The sequence below is a fragment of the Hevea brasiliensis genome, chromosome 3 (assembly GCF_030052815.1).
Source record: "Hevea brasiliensis isolate MT/VB/25A 57/8 chromosome 3, ASM3005281v1, whole genome shotgun sequence".
NCBI classification, from domain to species: domain Eukaryota; kingdom Viridiplantae; phylum Streptophyta; class Magnoliopsida; order Malpighiales; family Euphorbiaceae; genus Hevea; species Hevea brasiliensis.
In genome coordinates this window covers 112,565,991-112,585,266 of record NC_079495.1, presented here as the reverse complement: position 1 = coordinate 112,585,266, position 19,276 = coordinate 112,565,991, and the positions used below count along the sequence as shown (strand labels likewise).

Sequence of the window (19,276 nt, the reverse complement as noted above, 5' to 3'; positions counted from 1 at the left end):
TGATTGCATCAAATTATATAGACATTTAAGGTTAACATGCATTGCATTTCGTTAGCATTTAGTATCCTTTTATGTTTATTTTTATATTTTTTCATTATTATTTTAGAAAAACATGTTAATCCAACTCAATTCATTGATTTTATATTTTATCAAGTGTTTTTATATGGTTCTAGAATCAAAGATGAGTTTGGAAGAGATCTAGAGATCAAAACGTGAAGAATACACGGCCAGAAACAGTATACGGGCTGTGTAACCCACCTCGTGTAACTTTCTGAACCCCGTGTAACCTTCTGGACAAAGAAAACTTGAAAAACAAAAGTGGCAGAAAGTTACACGGGGTGTGTATCACTACACGACCCGTGTAAAGTCCCCTGACAGTGATTCTGATGCAACTTTTCTTGCTTCCAACTCGACCCGAATGGACTCCTAACACTTCTAGGACTCTGAAATTAGAGTTTTTACACCAGATATAAACATAACAAGTCAAGAATTGAGAGTGGAGAGAATTTACACCCAATAATAGAATTTACATCCAAGAGAACCAATTTATCTAAGGAATTTTGAGCTGAAGTTCCAAAAGTCCAATGCTGCAACTCTCTTTTTGGGTTCTTTCACTCTATTTTCTTCTTATGTCTTCTCTTTATCTTTTTATAAACTTGATTGTAAAACTCACCATGGGTGAGTAGGTTCTTTATTCTAGGGTTAGGGTATAGCACTCAATTTCATTATGGATCTGGTTTGATTTTATTTAATACATTAGGTATTTTATTCTTTGATTCAATCTCTTGTGATCTTAATGCATGCTATGTGTTGGTACTCACTTAGTATTGATTGCAGATATTAATTGAAGGACTAAAAGGTGAATATTAATATTAGAAAATCAGGATTTTGAACCTAGAAAATCTGACCTAGAGATAGACTGATGACCTTTGTGGAGTTCCAAAATTAATCAAAAATCTTAAAAGGTTTTAATTAATTTAATCACCACGAAAGTAGGGTTTATGTTAATTAAAATACACCTTGAGTGCATTGAGTAAGGACTTAAGATAACTTAGGATTAATTTCCATCAAAATAATAATCTCTTATTTATTGAATGAATAAGATTGATTCTATAATTGATTGAAGTGTGAACCCCTAGCTCTAGAATGCATTTGTCCATTAGTATTTTATTTTAGTTAATTATTTAGATTTTATTTCTTTCAATTTAGGTATAATTATTATTTCTCTACATAATTAAAATCACTATAGTTTAATACTCAACACAGTCCTCGTGAAAACGATACTCTACTCATCACTTTATTACTTGTTAGCGATCTGTGCGCTTGCGGTAGTTGAAAAACTAGTAAACAAGCGTTCCACAGGCTCGAGTACAACTTCATGGGTTGGTTGAATGGAAATTTTACTCCCAAGTCCTTGCAGTTTTTGAAAACCCTGATTGGAACGTCGTCCACGAAGAACCTGAACTCAATATTATCAGATGTTAATATGATTTTGTGATTGTGCAGGAAAAAATAAATTAAAACAAGATCGCAATTTCTCGAAATCAAATTCAAATCCAATCAACTTCTACGGAAAGAAAAATAATGTGATTGCCAGCTCAAAAGTACTATCGGAATAATCCAATCCTCATCCTTGAAAAACAGCACTCTATCAACTTGCTTTCAATGAATTTCAACGCATAGTCCTACGTTGTTGGTTGATTTGTTGATTTGTTTCAAACTAGTTGGACCATATCAAATTCACATGCATCCTATGTGCCACACTTAATTTACGTGGATTCATTATCGTTAAGCTCCTTAATAATCGCATTAATTGCAGAAGGTTAAAAAGAAAATTTAAAAAAAAAAATACAGGCAATGGCAAGGCTACTCACACAATCTGATACAAATTCCACAGTACAGAGTAGGAGTGATAATCTTTGGTTGGGTCAAACCAGAGGTAAATCCTCTGCTCTCTGTCTCCTTCACCTCCTGTGAACGCATTTGTCTGCAAAATGTAGGGCTGCCCAGTCCTGTTTCCCAAGAACTCAATGTCTATCTCATCATGCTCTGAGTTTTGAGAAGATAGCTGCCATAGATATAATTATAATAAGTTGATGTTCAAATGTCTAAGTCATAACAGAGCAAAATATCAGTCACACCAATTTTTTTCAAAGTCTTTATTTAGAGGTAACAGTGTTATGACAAATACTCACATAGAAGGCAGTAACAAATCCCCAGGAACCAACTTTATTTGCATACTGAAGTGGCCGAACAAGTATGACCCTTTCGATTGGAAACCAGTGCCTTCCCAAGATCAAACCCATTCAAAGTTGATAAATATTCGCATTTCGAAGAAAAATGGTCTTTGTACTAGAAAAAAAAAATAATGGAGACGATGTCGCACCAGTGTATTTATCCAAGTGGTGCTTGATGCATACATTTTGCATAGTTATTTAGGTCTAATTTCATAGCCATTTTATTTTATTATTAGTCATTTTTAGTCAATTTCATTAGTTATTTAGTTAGTTTTTCATAGTTGTCAATTTTGCATTAATTTGTAATTTTTACTTTGTTTTGTAGGAAAAATGGTGTTTTTGAAGGACTGAAGAGAATTTTTGCCATTGAGGAGTGACTTCTACAGCCAAAGATGTCAAAAACAAGTTTTCAAGCTGAAATATGCATTGACCAAATTGTGCATAACTTGCCGCATAAGCTATGCAGATCTGCATAAGGAGAAAAATCACTGTTCCAATACCTGCCGAAATGTGCATAAGGAGACTGCATAGCTTATGCACATTCACGCCTCCCTTATGCACTTTCACAGAATTGTGCATAACCTATGCACCAAGTCATGCAGTTTCGCATAAGTGAACCAGAAACCAGCCAAAAACTGCATAAGGGACTGCATGACTTATGCAGTCCACTTATGCAGTCCCATAAAGAGTTCATTAATGAGTTGGCAGAAGATTCCCTCAGAAAATCCCTCCTCAAACACATCATTTTAGGGCTCCATGTCAGAAAATGCTATAAATAGTCCCATTTCCCATTTTAGAAGGGGAGACAAGGAGCAGAAAAGGAAAGAAAGAGGAGAGGCAGCAGCTGAAGAGTCATTTTCACCTTCCACACCATTTTCAACCAAGATTTGTAGATTTCTTTCCTTTCTTACATTTTTCCTACATTTCTAGTGTTTAGTTTCTTGTTTCTTAGCTTAGATTAAAGCTTTATTTCCTTATAAACTCATAATTTCTTGTAAACATTATGGATAGTGAGTAGTTTTATTTTGATTCTGGAGTAAGGGTTGTAATATTTGAGATATTTTGTGGATTTTGATTGGGTAATCCATATTTTCTGGTCTTAATGAGTTTTATTCATTTCTTGTGTGCTTAATGACATGCTTAATGTAGGATCCCATTGAGTAATGTTCTTAATCCATGGTTGAGGCACCGAAAGGAGAAGGCCTTGTGATAGATAATCAAGAAATTGGACTTAATTAACTTAGCTCTAGAAATAGACTAAGGATTAAGAGGATTTACAGATTAATTAAAGAACTTAATGGGTCTTAATTAACTCTAACTCCACGAAAGTAGGATTAGATTGATTAAGGCACTCTTTGTCTCACTCGAAAGGGTATTCAAAGGATTTAAGAATTAATCTCCTTAAAACCCGTAAGTTCCACAAGATTGGATAACCAATTTAAAATCCCAAAATAGCTCGAATATGAAATCCCGAACTCCGGAATCGCCTTTTTATCATTGTCAATTTCTAATCAAATTTAATTGCTTGCCATTTTAAATTTTGCCATATTTCACTTTCTTATTTCAAATTGATGCAATTTTAGTTAAATCATTACATAGTTGAATAGATTATTAATTTGGCACATATAGATTTCATACTCCAATACCCATTAATTTATTGCTTTGATTTAAAAAATAGTTCAATTTAGTCAACTTTTTATATCAAAAATTCAATCATTAACACAACTCCTCGTGGGAACGATATCTTTTCTATATTACTTGTACGACCCGTGCACTTACGGTTGGGCCACATCAAGTTTTTGGCGTCGTTGCCGGGGAGTTGTTTGTTTAAAATTGAATTCTTGATTATTGTAGTTGTTTATAGTTTTATCTTTGTTATCTTTTCATCTTTTGTGTTTGTTTGTTCTTTTTCAGGTACTTTTAATCTTTTATGAGAAGAGCTAGAAGCACAAGTGACACATTTTTATTGTTCAATCCTGAAATTGAGAAATTTTGTAAAGCCAACAAGAAAGAAACCAGGAAAAGAAAAGAATCTTTGAGAGAAACTGAATTAGAAGCAAACATGGCTGATGAAAGAGTTAGAATTGGTGGTAATGCTGGAAATGATCGAAACAATGAAAATGCAGCCCAAGGTGAAGAAGTTGTAAATGCTAATGTGCCTAGGGGAAGTATGATGGATCATGCTTTTCCTCGTTTTGATGACTTGAGAGAGAGCATAGCAAGACCAAGAATTGATGCAAATAGTTACAAGATGGATTTTAGAGTTCTTCAAATGATTCAGAATTCTCAATTCGGAGGACATCCTTCTGAAAATACACAAACACATCTGAAGAAGTTTGCTATGATCTGTGACATGCAAAAACAACCTGGAGTGTCTGATGATGCAACAAGATTGAAGCTATTCCCATTCTCTTTGAAAGATAGAGCATTGGATTGGCTTGATTCTTTACCTCACAACTCCATTACAAATTGGGAGCAACTCACTGATGCATTTCTTGCACAATATTTTCCACCTGGAAAAACTCAAAAGTTGAGGAATCAAATGACAGCTTTCAGACCAAGAGAAGATGAAACTCTATATGAGTCATGGATGAGATGGAAGGAATTAGAGAGACAATGCCCACATCATGCCATTCCGAAATGGATGATAAACCAAAATTTTTACACAAATGTTACTCCTACAATTAGAGGGATTATTGATGCTCAAATAGGAGGAGAATTTATTATGAAGCATGAAGATGAAGCTTATGAGCTATTGGAGAAAATTGCAAAGAATACTCATCTTTGGAGTAGTCCAAGAGGACCAGCTCCATCTCAAAAAAGGCAAGCTGCTGGAATGTATGATCTTGATCCATTCAACATGATTAATGCAAAGTTTGATGCACTTACAAATGTTTTGGCTAAGAAGATGGAAGATTTGAGTATGTTGGTTAGTTCATCATCATCATCTGGAAGTTCACAACAAGTTGCTTATGTAGAGGGAACTACCAGCTGTGGAGTAGACTATGGAGAGCAAGCAGCATATGTTGGTAATTATGGAAACAAACAAATGGGGAATCCTTACTCTCAAACTTATAATCCAACTTGGAGGAATCATCCTAACTTTTCATGGGGAAATCAGCAAAGTCAAGTCTCAAATCAGAATTTTCAACCACAACAGCAACAAGGAATTCCATATCAGCAAAATAGGCAACCATTGCCTAATTTTCAGCAGAAAAATATGAACCCTCCACCAAAACAGCAAGAACAAAGTCCCACCACAGAAGCTTTATTACAACAGATTCTTGCTAACCAAACTAAGCATGATGAGGAGATAAGAGAGATGAAAGCAAGGCTAGAACAGATGCAGACACATAACAGAATGCTGGAAAATCAGATTGCACAACAAGCATCTTTCTCAGGTACCAAGTCTTTTGAAAAACTTCCAAGTCAACCAGAAAACCCAAGAGAGCAGTGTCAAGCTATTACTTTAAGAAGTGGGAAAGTTGTAAATAATGAGAAGAGTGAAAAAAATGAGAAAAGTGAAAATAGTGAGAAGAGAGAAAATGAGAAAGAAACTGATGAGAGTGAAAAACAAGAGAGCGCAGAAAAAGGTAAAGAGGAGGTTGAAGAGAAGGAAGAGAAGTATATACCTCCAGAGCCTTACAAGCCACAACTTCCCTTTCCATAAAGATTTCAAAAGGCCAAGCTTGATAAGCAATTTGGGAAGTTTTTAGAGGTCTTGAAGAAGCTTTACATCAATGTGCCTTTTGTTGATGCTCTTTCACAAATGCCCTCTTATGCAAAATTCTTAAAAGAGATTCTCTCAAATAAGAGGAGACTTGAAGACCATGAGACTGTAGCTTTGACAGAAGAATGTAGTGCTATCCTCCAAAGGAAACTTCCTCCAAAACTCAAGGACCCAGAGAGTTTTTCAATTCCATGCCACATTGGGGAATCTTGTTCTACAAAAGCTTTATGTGATTTAGGGGCTAGTGTTAGCCTTATGCCCCTTTCCATTTATGAGAAGCTCAATATGGGAGATCTTAAGCCAACCCACATTTCTCTTCAGCTAGCTGACAGATCAATTAAGTATCCTGAAGGGATTTTGGAGAACGTGCCTCTGAAGGTTGGGAAGTTTTATATACCTGTTGACTTTGTCATCTTGGACATGGAAGAGGATTCTAATATCCCAATCATCTTGGGAAGACCCTTTCTAGCTACAGCAGGGGCATTGATTGATGTTAAGGGAGAAAAATTGACTCTTAGAGTTGGTGAAGATCAATTGGTTTTCAACATTAATAACACTATGAAGAAACATCATTCTGAAGCTGATACTTGCTTAAGAGTTGATATCATTGATGAGCTGGTTGAAGAACACTTCAGAAAAAGATATCCAGAAGATCCACTTGAAAATTGTTTGGTTCATGGAGGAGGCATGGACTATGACAACCCTCATGTGGCTGCATATGCTCAACATCTAGAGGGAAGTCCACCATTCATTTTTGCTTCAGTCTTTCAACTCACACAAAAGGAAAAAGTAGAATCTAAGCAACCATCATTCAAGGAAGAAGATGTACCTAAGGTAGAACTTAAGCAACTTCCTTCTCAGCTCAGGTATGAATTTCTTGGCACTAATAACACTTATCCAGTAATTGTAAATGCAAACTTGAGTACTTTAGAGGCTGATAAGTTGTTAAGAGTGTTGAGGCAATTCAGAAAAGTTTTAGGATATACCATAGATGACATTAAGGGAATAAGCCCACACTTTTGCATGCACAAAATTATTTTGGAAGAAAATTGTAAGCCATCTATTGAACATTAGAGAAGGTTGAACCCAAATATGAAAGAAGTTGTTAAAAAGGAAATTTTGAAGTTACTTGATGCAGGGATCATATATCCTATCTCAGACAGTACTTGGGTGAGCCCAGTACATGTTGTCCCAAAAAAGGGTGGAATGACAGTGGTCAAAAATGAAAATAATGAATTAATTCCCACAAGAACAGTAACTAGTTAGCGAATGTGCATAGATTATAGAAAACTAAACATTGCCACTAGAAAAGACCATTTTCCACTTCCCTTCATTGATCAAATGTTAGAAAGACTGGCTAGGCATTCTTATTTTTGCTATTTAGATGGATACTCAGGTTTTTTTCAAATCCCTATCCATCCAAATGATCAAGAGAAAACCACTTTCACTTGTCCATATGGAACCTTTGCTTATAGGAGGATGCCATTTGGGTTGTGTAATGCACCAGCCACTTTTCAAAGGTGCATGATGGCAATCTTCTCAGATTTCATTGAAGATATAATGGAGGTTTTTATGGATGATTTTTCTGTTTATGGATCTTCATTTGACATATGCTTGGCTAACCTTTCTAAAGTTTTACAAACATGTGCGGATCGACCTTGTGTTAAACTGGGAAAAGTGTCATTTCATGGTTCAGGAAGGGATAGTGCTTGGACATTTGGTGTCTAACAGAGGAATAGAGGTTGATAAAGCCAAGGTTGAAGTGATAGAGAAGATGGCTCCTCCTACCAATGTCAAGGGAATTCAAGTTTTCTAGGACATCTTTGGGTTCTCTGACGCTTTATCAAGGATATTTCTAAAATAGCCAAACCTTTGTCTAATTTGTTAATTAATGACACACCATTTGTATTTGATCAAGATTGTTTGGATGCCTTTTGCAGGTTGAAGCAAGCTCTTATCACTGCACCGATCATGCAACCACCTGATTGGAGCCTACCTTTTGAAATTATGTGTGATGCTAGCAACTATGCAATTGGAGCTGTTCTTGGTCAAAGAAAGGACAAAAAGGCTTATGCTATTTATTATGCTAGTAGAACCTTTGGATGAGGCTCAAACAAATTATGCAACAAGCGAAAAGGAATTTTTAGCAATTGTCTTTGCATTGGAAAAGTTCGGACCTTACATAATTGACTCAAAGGTGGTTATATTTTCAGATCATGCACCATCGGTGTTGCTCAGTAAAAGGAGGCTAAACCTAGGCTCATTAGGTGGATTCTGATGCTACTAGAGTTTGACTTGGAGATTAGAGATAAGAAGGGAGCTGAAAATGTAGTTGCTGATAATCTTAGTAGGTTGAAATTGGATGATGAAGAATTGGATGAAATCCCTATTGATGAGTTTTTCTTGGATGAACAACTTTTCTCTCTTGTTGCTAAACTACCTTGGTATGCAGACTTTGTGAATTATCTATCTTGTGGAGTTTTACCTCTAGGTATGACATGGCAACAAAAGAAAAAGTTTTTGCATGAGGTAAAATTTTATAGATGGGGGATCCTTTACTCTTTAGGAGATGCTGTGATGGTTTAATAAGGAGATGTGTTCCTGATGAGGAGACACATAGTATTATGCATCATTGTCATGCTTCTGATTATGGAGGACATTTTGGAATCTCTAAAACAGCTAGTAAAATTTTGCAAGCTGGTTTCTTTTGGCCAAATCTTTTTAAGGATGTGAGGAAATTTGTGTTGGAATGTGATAAATGACAAAGGAGTGGAAATCTGTCAAAAAGAGATCAAATGCCCCTAAATGGTATTCTTGAAGTAGAATTATTTGATGTCTGGGGAATAGATTTTATGGGGCCATTTCCTCCTTCATTTGGTAATAAATACATTCTAGTTGGAGTCGACTATGTGTCAAAATGGGTGGAAGCTATTGCAACTCTAACTAATGATGCTAGAGTGGTAGTGAAATTCTTGAAAAAATTTGTCTTGAGTAGATTTGGAGCTCCTAGGGCTATAATTAGTGATGGTGGTTCACATTTTTGTAATAAGCAATTTGAGAGCTTAATGAGGAAGCATGGTGTAGTGCACAAGATAGCTACCCCATACCACCCTCAAACTTCAGGACAAGTTGAAATTTCTAACAGAGAACTCAAACATATCTTGGAGAAAACAGTGAGCAATTCTCGGAAAGATTGGTCTATCAAACTAGATGATGCTTTATGGGCATATAGGACTGCTTACAAAACCCCTATAAGAACTACTCCATTTAGGTTGGTGTATGGTAAGTCTTGTCATTTACCTGTGGAGCTAGAACATAGAGCATATTGGGCCATTCAGACCTTGAATTTTGATCTTAAGCAAGCTGGTGAAAAGAGACTATTGCAACTTAATGAGCTTGAAGAATTGAGGATGGATGCTTATGAAAGTGCCCGTATTTACAAAGAAAGAACTAAAGTTTGGCATGATAAGCATCTTAGAAAAAAGGAATTCAAAGAAGGTGATTCAGTTTTATTGTTCAACTCAAGATTGAAATTGTTCCCTGAAAAACTTAAATCAAGGTGGACTGGCCCATATAGAGTTTCTAAGGTTTTCCCTTATGGAGCAATTGAAATTTGGAGTGAAAAATCTAGGAATTTTAAGGTCAATGGGCATAGATTGAAGCATTATATAACTGGAGACCCAATAAAGGGAGCAAGCTGTTACAAGCTCTCCAATACCTCACCTCTTTTCAGTGAAATTCATGAAAAGTCCAGCTAAGGACTATAAATTAGCCCTCTTGGGAGGCATCCCAAGCTCTTTTATTTTCCTTTTTGTTGATTTACTTTTATTTTCATTGTTTTTGTTTTTATCTTAAATCTCCCCAAATTCCATTTTTTACATTGTTGAATCTTGTCCCTTGTAGATGTATTTCAATGGAGGAAGGTTGGTGAACTGCTGGGGAGTGATTCTTAACTTGAAAATTTTGTCCTTCAAACTTTCCCAAAAACTGATAGGTTTTTGCTACATAACCTGTGCAGGGGCTGCTATCTAGTTTATGCAGAGAGGAAAAATGACATTCTGCAGCAAAGAGGGTGTCTGCAGCAGATTACTCATGTTCTTGGTGAGGTTGGGTATGTAACTTTTTAATATTTGTGCTTATAATGTTAATATGGTGGTAAGTGAGTCAATGTTGTAGTTTTGAGTTTATTTGGGGTGTGAGATTTAAGATGAACATGCTGCATTTTCTTGGCATGCCTTGGGGATTTCATCATTTGTAGATAAATGCAACTTTATGCAGATTTTATTGAGTTTTAATGTGCTAAATGTTGATTTGCAGAATTTGAGTCAAAATGGCATGGGTCACAAATGCCTTTTATGCAGGATTCACTTTTACAAGCATGTGTGATGTAATTTTAATGGATTTTGTATATATATTGATGTATTTTTGGTGATAATTTCTCATGATTTATGCTTAATAGAATTATATTTCTTCATTCTAAGGTATTTTTCACACTTGCAAATCATGTTCCATTGCAATCTTAATCTTGTTCAATTGTGCATAAGCAACTGCATAGCTTATGCAATCCTGCATAACCACAATTCTTGCCATTTTCATCCCTGTTGCAAACTGCATAAGGAGACTGCATAGCTTATGCAACTCTGCATAGCCACATTTTGTCAAATTTCAAACTTGCTGAGAAGTGCATAAGCAAGGTGCATAACTTATGCACATTTGCATGACTTCAAATCCTGCATTTTCTCTCTCTGCCGAAGTCTGCATAAGGAGGGTGCATGACTTATGCACTTCCGCATAACCAGAAACTCTGAAATCCAAAACTCACCGAGAGGTGCATAAGCAGAGTGCATAGCTTATGCACAACTACATGACTACATTTTCCAAACACCAAAATCTGCCGAAACCTGCATAAGGAGGGTGCATAGCTTATGCACTTCTGCATGACCACAAACCCTGAAAAACAAAACCCACCGAAAAGTGCATAAGCAGAGTGCATAGCTTATGCACAACTGCACGACCACCAACCAAAAATCCCAAAACTTGTCGAGAGGTGCATAAGGAGAGTGCATAACTTATGCACTTCCGCATAACCAGAAACTCTGAAATCCAAAACCCACCGAAAAGTGCATAAGCAGAGTGCATAGCTTATGCACTTCCGCATGACCACTCTCCCTGAAGGTCAAAACTTGCCGAACAGTGCATAAGGACAGTGCATGACTTACGCACTTTTGCATGAGCTATTTCTCTGAAGTCCAAAACAAGTCGAAACATGCATAAGTAGGGTGCATAAGTTATGCACACCCATTAATCCCCTTATGCAGTCTTACATATCCAAATCCAAAAATTTTCTTCGACTCCCATTTTTCCCACCTCCCGACTTTTCTGTTCACTACCGTCTGTTCACTCCCATTTATTCCGGCATTACCTCTTTCCCTTCTTTTCCACGCTTATTTCCACCGCCTTAACCCTAATCTCTTCTTGCATTTTTCTTTTCCCCTCACCTTCTCCATCTTCACCATCGGGAACTATGGAGTCGCCTCCTCATTCCCCTCTAGCTTCTCCTCTCGAGGTCTCACCATTGTCAATGCGACCTCCTAACCCTAATTCCCCTCCACAAGAGACACCCCCACCACCCTCCACAACCACGTATAAACGAAAAATCAGGTCAAAATCCACCCGACCCATGGCCTCTGCACCTCCTCTCTCAAAACGCAAAGAACCACCCACCACCCCAAGGTCAGAGCCTCCACCCAAAAAGCTCACCGAGAGGTGCATAAGCAGAGTGCATAGCTTATGCACAACTGCATGACTACATTTTCCAAACACCAAAATCTGCCGAAACCTGCATAAGGAGGGTGCATAGCTTATACACTTCTGCATGACCACAAACCCTGAAAAACAAAACCCACCGAAAAGTGCATAAGCAGAGTGCATAGCTTATGCACAACTGCATGACCACCAACCAAAAATCCCAAAACTTGTCGAGAGGTGCATAAGGAGAGTGCATAACTTATGCACTTCTGCATAACCAGAAACTCTGAAATCCAAAACCCACCGAAAAGTGCATAAGCAGAGTGCATAGCTTATGCACTTCCGCATGACCACTCTCCCTGAAGGTCAAAACTTGCCGAACAGTGCATAAGGATAGTGCATGACTTACGCACTTTTGCATGAGCTATTTCTCTGAAGTCCAAAACAAGTTGAAACATGCATAAGCAGGGTGCATAAGTTATGCACACCCATTAATCCCCTTATGCAGTCTTACATATCCAAATCCAAAAATTTTCTTCGACTCCCATTTTTCCCACCTCCCGACTTTTCTGTTCACTACCGTCTGTTCACTCCCATTTATTCCGGCATTACCTCTTTCCCTTCTTCTCCACGCTTATTTCCGCCGCCTTAACCCTAATCTCTTCTTGCATTTTTCTTTTCCCCTCACCTTCTCCATCTTCACCATCGGGAACTATGGAGTCGCCTCCTCATTCCCCTCCAGCTTCTCCTCTCGAGGTCTCACCATTGTCAATGCGACCTCCTAACCCTAATTCCCCTCCACAAGAGACACCCCCACCACCCTCCACAGCCACGTATAAACGAAAAATCAGGTCAAAATCCACCCGACCCATGGCCTCTGCACCTCCTCTCTCAAAACGCAAAGAACCACCCACCACCCCAAGGTCAGAGCCTCCACCCAAAAAGCCAAAAACTTCAGCCTCCACACCCTCTTCCAGCAAAAAGCAATTGTCAACAACCTCACAGGTCTCAAAACTACCTTGGTCCCTTCCTGATGCAACTCACAAAGCAACATTTAAACGACTTAAGGAAAGGAAGGTGCAACCCACTAGGTATATTTCTGTGGACTCTCTCCAGTCACTTGGTTTATTTAACAATGTGGTTGCCTATCTTGATGGTATGGGTTGGATGGAATTTGTGCACAAGCAAGAAATTGTTTACCCAGCTTTAGTTTTGGAATTTATTTCCTCATTCTCTGCCACCCTGAAATTGCATGATGTAGATTTTAAGCCAACTATGAAATTTAGATGTTTGGGGCAAAATAGAGAGTTATCATTGGATTAATTTCATAGTATTCTTGGTTTTGCAATTGATGGGCTATTTAGAGTGCCATATACAGGGGTAGAGGTAGCAAACAAGGGTATTTGGAATGCTGCTTAATTTTGGAGAATTATCACAAACCAACCTCAGACTTTTTCTGCTGGCAGATCAAAAACTTCTCAAATACTTGACCACGCACTTAGGTTTATTCATAGGCTGATTGCTAGCACTATTTTGGGCAGAGGGACTAGTTCTGGTACTGTGGGGAAATCTGAATTATTCATGTTATGGTGTGCTTTCCACAAGGTCAAGGTTTCTCCTGGTTATTTCTTTTGTGAGCATGTGTTGCATATTGCCACAAAATCCATAGGTGACATTGTCTTGGGTGGGCTCATAACTATTATAGCCAAGCATTTTGGTTTTAATCCTGAAGAGCACCCAATACCAGCACTTGTGGACACCTTATATTTTGATGCTGCACACCTATCCAAAACAGGGTTCAGTTTGCCACATTCTGACATTGCACAACCAGCAGCAAAAACTGAACCCACTACACAACCAGAAGCCCAACCTGTCCCATCAGTCCCACAGCACTCTCCTGAACCTACCCCACCCCCTCAATCTACACAGGACAACCCAAAGAGCTTCTCACCTCATCCACCTCCTACAAATTAACCTCTCTCCATTCAACACTAAAGCCTTATTCACCTATCTTGAAAGGCTTAGTGATGATATATACTTTGTGGATAAGAAGCTTGACACTGGTCTTGATATCCTCAAGGATCGTCATGATCACCTATTTGACCTTGTCATGGAAACCAGGGACAAGCAAAAAGAATTGAAGGAGATGATGAAGAAACTCATGATTTTTCTGGGAATGCCACCTCCACCTCCATCACCTCCTCCAGCACCATCATTTCGACAGCAGCCAGATGCAACCAGCCCCTTAGCAACATCTATGGACAAGGGCAAAACAATAGAACTAGACTAGTTTTTGTTTTACTTTTGTTCAAACTTGTCGGACTTTTTCTTTGTACATATGTTCAAACAATTATAGTTTGTTTTGAATTCTGTTAGTTTGTTTTGAATTAGTTTGTTTCTTAAAGTTCTATTGGATGGCCATTACATTAGTTTTCCATTGATTTTCACTGCCTTTACTGCCCTTTTGTGCATAATTGTCCATATATTCTGTTTTGTATATTGTGGTTGCACATTTTTCCTTGCTAATCATCATCATGCGTGACTTTTGAATATCTTGCCACAGTGTGAATTCCCTTATGCAATTATTTTGCATAGCACATGCGACCCTTTATGCCACTTATGCACTGCACAGTGTGAATCCTTATGCAAATGTCTGCATAGCCTGTGCGGCCCTTATTGCTACTTATGCGAGCACGCGGCTTATGCACCCTACTTATGCACTGCTCGATAGCACTTTATTCTCGCATAACTCAATGCTACTTATGCATTCCAATTATCTCTTTAATTCTCATCTTCTCTATACCAGGTAACCTTTTCTTTTTGCTCTTAACATTTCACAATTCCTGGTAATTACTTTTTGCTTTGAGTTTTGATAATAAATTGCTTGAGACATTGAGGACAATGTCTAATTTTGAGTTTGGGGGTGTGCATTTTGATTTTTGCTTCAGTTTTCACATTTTGAGTATAAGAGCATCTCATCCCATTCCATTTACATATCATAAATATTTTACATATACATACAAACATACATATACATTACACATTTACACACACATTATACATTACTTAGAAATTGTACATATTGCACACAAATAGATTCCCTCCATTTAGTTAGTTAATGCATTACTCATTTTTAGGAATCATGCATCATGCATTAAAATCTTTTGCCAAATCCCTTGAGTATTGAAAAGCTACCTATGAGAGTGATTTGACTTACCTTTAGTTGGGTTTGTGGATTGAAAGTTTCCTAAGAGATGCAAGGTTTTGAAGTGTCTATCCCATGCCTATATCTTCTTAGCCAAAAAGCCACCCAACTAGTCATTTGGAGATGGAAGTGTTTAGAGGGAGTTATTGGATATAAGGTAGTCAAATGATGTCTCACCAATCCTAGAACAAATTTTCTAAACCTTTCAAGGCGAAATACTAGCTTGTACTTGAAAAGAGAGATGATTAGGCATTCTTTGATTTAAATCTCTTCATTTTAAACCTTTGGCCCTTTTCCTAATTAAAATTGACCCTTGCAAACCCCTTTGAGCCTTTTTGTCCCTAATTTTTCTTGAAACCCTTATTACTACCTAGCCAATGAACCAAACACTCCAACCCTTTTCATGAGAATAATTATTTATAACATTAGGTACATATTCAAAAAAAAAAATATATATATATATATATATATATATATAATAAAATAAAAGAGAAAAGAAAAAAATGCAATAAAAGGGAGAAGAAATGCTTGTCACCTTGTAAAAGTGCTAGTATATGTGCTTTTCACCATTGTCATTCGAAATGAAAGAAATCCACCCAAAGCATTAAAAGAAATGAGTTTGGGGGTGGCAAATTTTAGGGACAATCATCAAAAGAAAATGCAAAATACAAGTTTAAAGAATCAAATGTCCCTCCATTTTTATGTGTTTTGTAAACTATGCTAGCACTTGACAATCCTCATTGTGTATTTCTCTCCCCCATATATATAAAGAAGAGAAAAATATATAATAAAATAAGAAATGTACCTTATGTTGTCAAAAATTGAAAATATTCTCATGCTTTGAATCCTTTTTACCCATCTTTCTTCTTAGCCTCATTTTAAACCCCATGGCCCCATTGCATCCCTAAAAAGACCTTTGATTTCTTGATAGTACTTGCTACATTAGTGGAGATAGGAGTAGGGAATTTGCCTATGGGATTGGAGAAATTATCTATTCATTCATTTAATTCCATCATTCTATATAGAGACACTTTGCCTATTGATTGTCCTAGAATTCCTTTTGAGCATAACTTTCTCTTTTGATTGGTTGGTTTGGGGATTTTGAATGATAATTGACTTGATGGCTAAGCGGTGAAAGCTTGGATAAGCATTAGATTCTTTGCATTTTGAAGGATGGGGATATGGATTGTTGGTGTGGCTAAAGGTGTGTTAAGTTACTTTAATAGTTGATTTTCATAGCTCTTTGGATAAGGTACCCCTAAAAAAATTTGCATTACAATTTTAAGTTTGCTTGAGGACAAACAAAAGCTTGAGTTTGGGGGTATTTGATGCATACATTTTGCATAGTCATTTAGGTCTAATTTCATAGCCATTTTATTTTATTATTAGTCATTTTTAGCTAATTTCATTAGTTATTTAGTTAGTTTTTCATAGTTGTCAATTTTGCATTAATTTGTAATTTTTACTTTGTTTTGTAGGAAAAATGGTGTTTTTGAAGGACTGAAGAGAATTTTTGCCATTTAGGAGTGACTTCTATAGCCAAAGATGTCAAAAACAAGTTTTCAAGCTGAAATATGCATTGACCAAATTGTGCATAACTTGCCGCATAAGCTATGCAGATCTGCATAAGGAGAAAAATCACTGTTCCAATACCTGCCGAAATGTGCATAAGGAGACTGCATAGCTTATGCACATTCACGCCTCCCTTATGCACTTTCACGGAATTGTGTATAACCTATGCAGCAAGTCATGCAGTTTCGCATAAGTGAACCAGAAACCAGCCGAAAACTACATAAGGGACTGCATGACTTATGCAGTCCACTTATGCAGTCCCATAAAGAGTTCATTAATGAGCTGGCAGAAGATTCCCTCAGAAAATCCCTCCTCAAACACATCATTTTAGGGCTCCATGTCAGAAAATGCTATAAATAGTCCCATTTCCCATTTTAGAAGGGGAGACAAGGAGCAGAAAAGGAAAGAAAGAGGAGAGGCAGCAGCTGAAGAGTCATTTTCACCTTCCACACCATTTTCAACTAAGATTTGCAGATTTCTTTCCTTTTTTACATTTTTCCTACATTTCTAGTGTTTAGTTTCTTGTTTCTTAGCTTAGATTAAAGCTTTATTTCCTTATAAACTCATAATTTCTTGTAAACATTATGGATAATGAGTAGTTTTATTTTGATTCTGGAGTAAGGGTTGTAATATTTGAGATATTTTGTGGATTTTGATTGGGTAATCCATATTTTCTGGTCTTAATGAGTTTTATTCATTTCTTGTATGCTTAATGACATGCTTAGTATAGGATCCCATTGAGTAATGTTCTTAATCCATGGTTGAGGCACCGAAAGGAGAAGGCCTTGTGATAGATAATCAATAAATTGAACTTAATTAACTTAGCTCTAGAAATAGACTAAGGATTAAGAGGATTTACAGATTAATTAAAGAACTTAATGGGTCTTAATTAACTCTAACTCCACGAAAGTAGGATTAGATTGATTAAGGCACTCTTTGTCTCACTCGAAAGGGTATTCAAATGATTTAAGAATTAATCTCCTTAAAACCCGTAAGTTCCACAAGATTGGATAACCAATTTAAAATCCCAAAATAGCTCGAATATGAAATTCCGAACTCCGGAATCGCCTTTTTATCATTGTCAATTTCTAATCAAATTTAATTGCTTGCCATTTTAAATTTTGCCATATTTCACTTGCTTATTTCAAATTGATGCAATTTTAGTTAAATCATTACATAGTTGAATAGATTATTAATTTTGCACATATAGATTTCACATTCCAATACCCATCAATTTATTGCTTTGATTTAAAAAATAGTTCAATTTAGTCAACTTTTTATATCAAAAATTCAATCATTAACACAATTCCTCGTGGGAACGATATCTTTTCTATATTACTTATACGACCCGTGCACTTGCGGTTGGGCCACATCAGTGCTGAATCTCAGAGCCTCTGTTGAAGTATTTAATGTGGTCAAATGCCCATGTAGGCACATAGTTCCTGCCGAATGGCACGGCTACAGGCCTCCTTGGGGCAGCTCCCATAGTTGTAGATACCATAAACAGCAAAGCCAAAGGCAGAGTCCACATGTAATGAGAAGCCATATTTCAGCGGATTTTGAAGCAATATTAGTTATGATAGACCTGTAGAGAAGTTGAATAAGAAGCGATCAACGGGAAAATCAAGAGCATTATCTAGGAGAGAGGGAGAGAGAGAGGGACATGCTAAGAGAAGGATGAGGGGAATGGTAGAGGGGAATGGCTTTATGTAGGGGGTCGACTTTAAACTAACATTAAATTATTGAAGCCTACAATAAAATAATGGTAGTGGTAATACAACTATAAGCCTGTGTTTAGCTCTCAGTAAAAAAAAAAATATATGACCTTGAGTGAAAATAAAAGGTAAACTTGAGTATTTTGCTGTAGTCTTCATTGAAGTCCGTAGGTGAGTTGGGCGTGTTCAGGATTGATAATTCAATATCCCACATTGATTGTGGATAAGGTGTGTGTGGCTTATCTAAAAACAAAAAACTTTGATAAAATTATCATAGTTTTAACAAGTATTTATTTTCATTGTATGTGTGTATATTCATTTTCATTTTCATTGTATGTCGCCAAGGGGTGTAATAGAAACATGAAAAAAAAAAATAGATGGAGCTGTAGCATAAAGAGAATGTGTTCGTTTGAAAATATTTTGGGGCATAATTACTTGTTTTGGTTATGGTATGCCAGTATCAAGGAAAAAGTCGGCCATGTGCCGACCACCTACCAACTCCCAACTCTCCCAACTCGAAAGAGGACTGTCCTTTTCTTTCCTCTTTTTGTCAATTTATGTATGGGTGGCTCCATTCAAATTGCGTTACCTCAAAAGCTCTTCGCCCTTAGTTGATCAGACTCAGCTACACTAATCAGACCGAAATTTCTCTAATTTTGTGAAAATGTGTGTTAGATTTATAAAAAAAAATAAAGATTTTATTAAAATTAATATAATTTTAGTAGTTATCTATTTTTATCATTGAACTTATTATACGTGTGTTTTTCATCTTTCTGATAAAAAAAAATATTGTATGGGGGCAGTGTATGTGAGTGTTTCTGTTGACGTTGTAGGCTGGCGCTTCAGCGTCCCATGTCGCTTGTGGAAGTGTGTGTGCATTGAGTTTATATGATAATGAGAATGCTATCAAAATTGCCGTGATGTTAGTAATGATCCATTCTTGTCACTAAACTCAGTGTACGTATGTTTCTCATCTCTCCGACAGAAAAAAATAACTGAATTTTTTTAAAAAGAAAAATTCACTCATTAAATTTTATAAAGATTAAATTATAATTTGTTTTAAAAGAAT

General features: G+C 36.7%; 1 non-coding gene and 1 pseudogene across 1 annotated transcript; both read right to left on the bottom strand.

The window, feature by feature from the left end:
• Positions 1 to 18,149, bottom strand: part of LOC110638795 (xyloglucan endotransglucosylase protein 34-like) — a 42,857-nt pseudogene extending 24,708 nt beyond the window's left edge.
• LOC131178841 (small nucleolar RNA R71) lies at positions 4,765 to 4,871 on the bottom strand. The gene has a single exon (XR_009147849.1). It is a non-coding gene; the product is annotated as a small nucleolar RNA R71 (small nucleolar RNA).
• Positions 18,150 to 19,276: the final 1,127 nt, after the last annotated feature.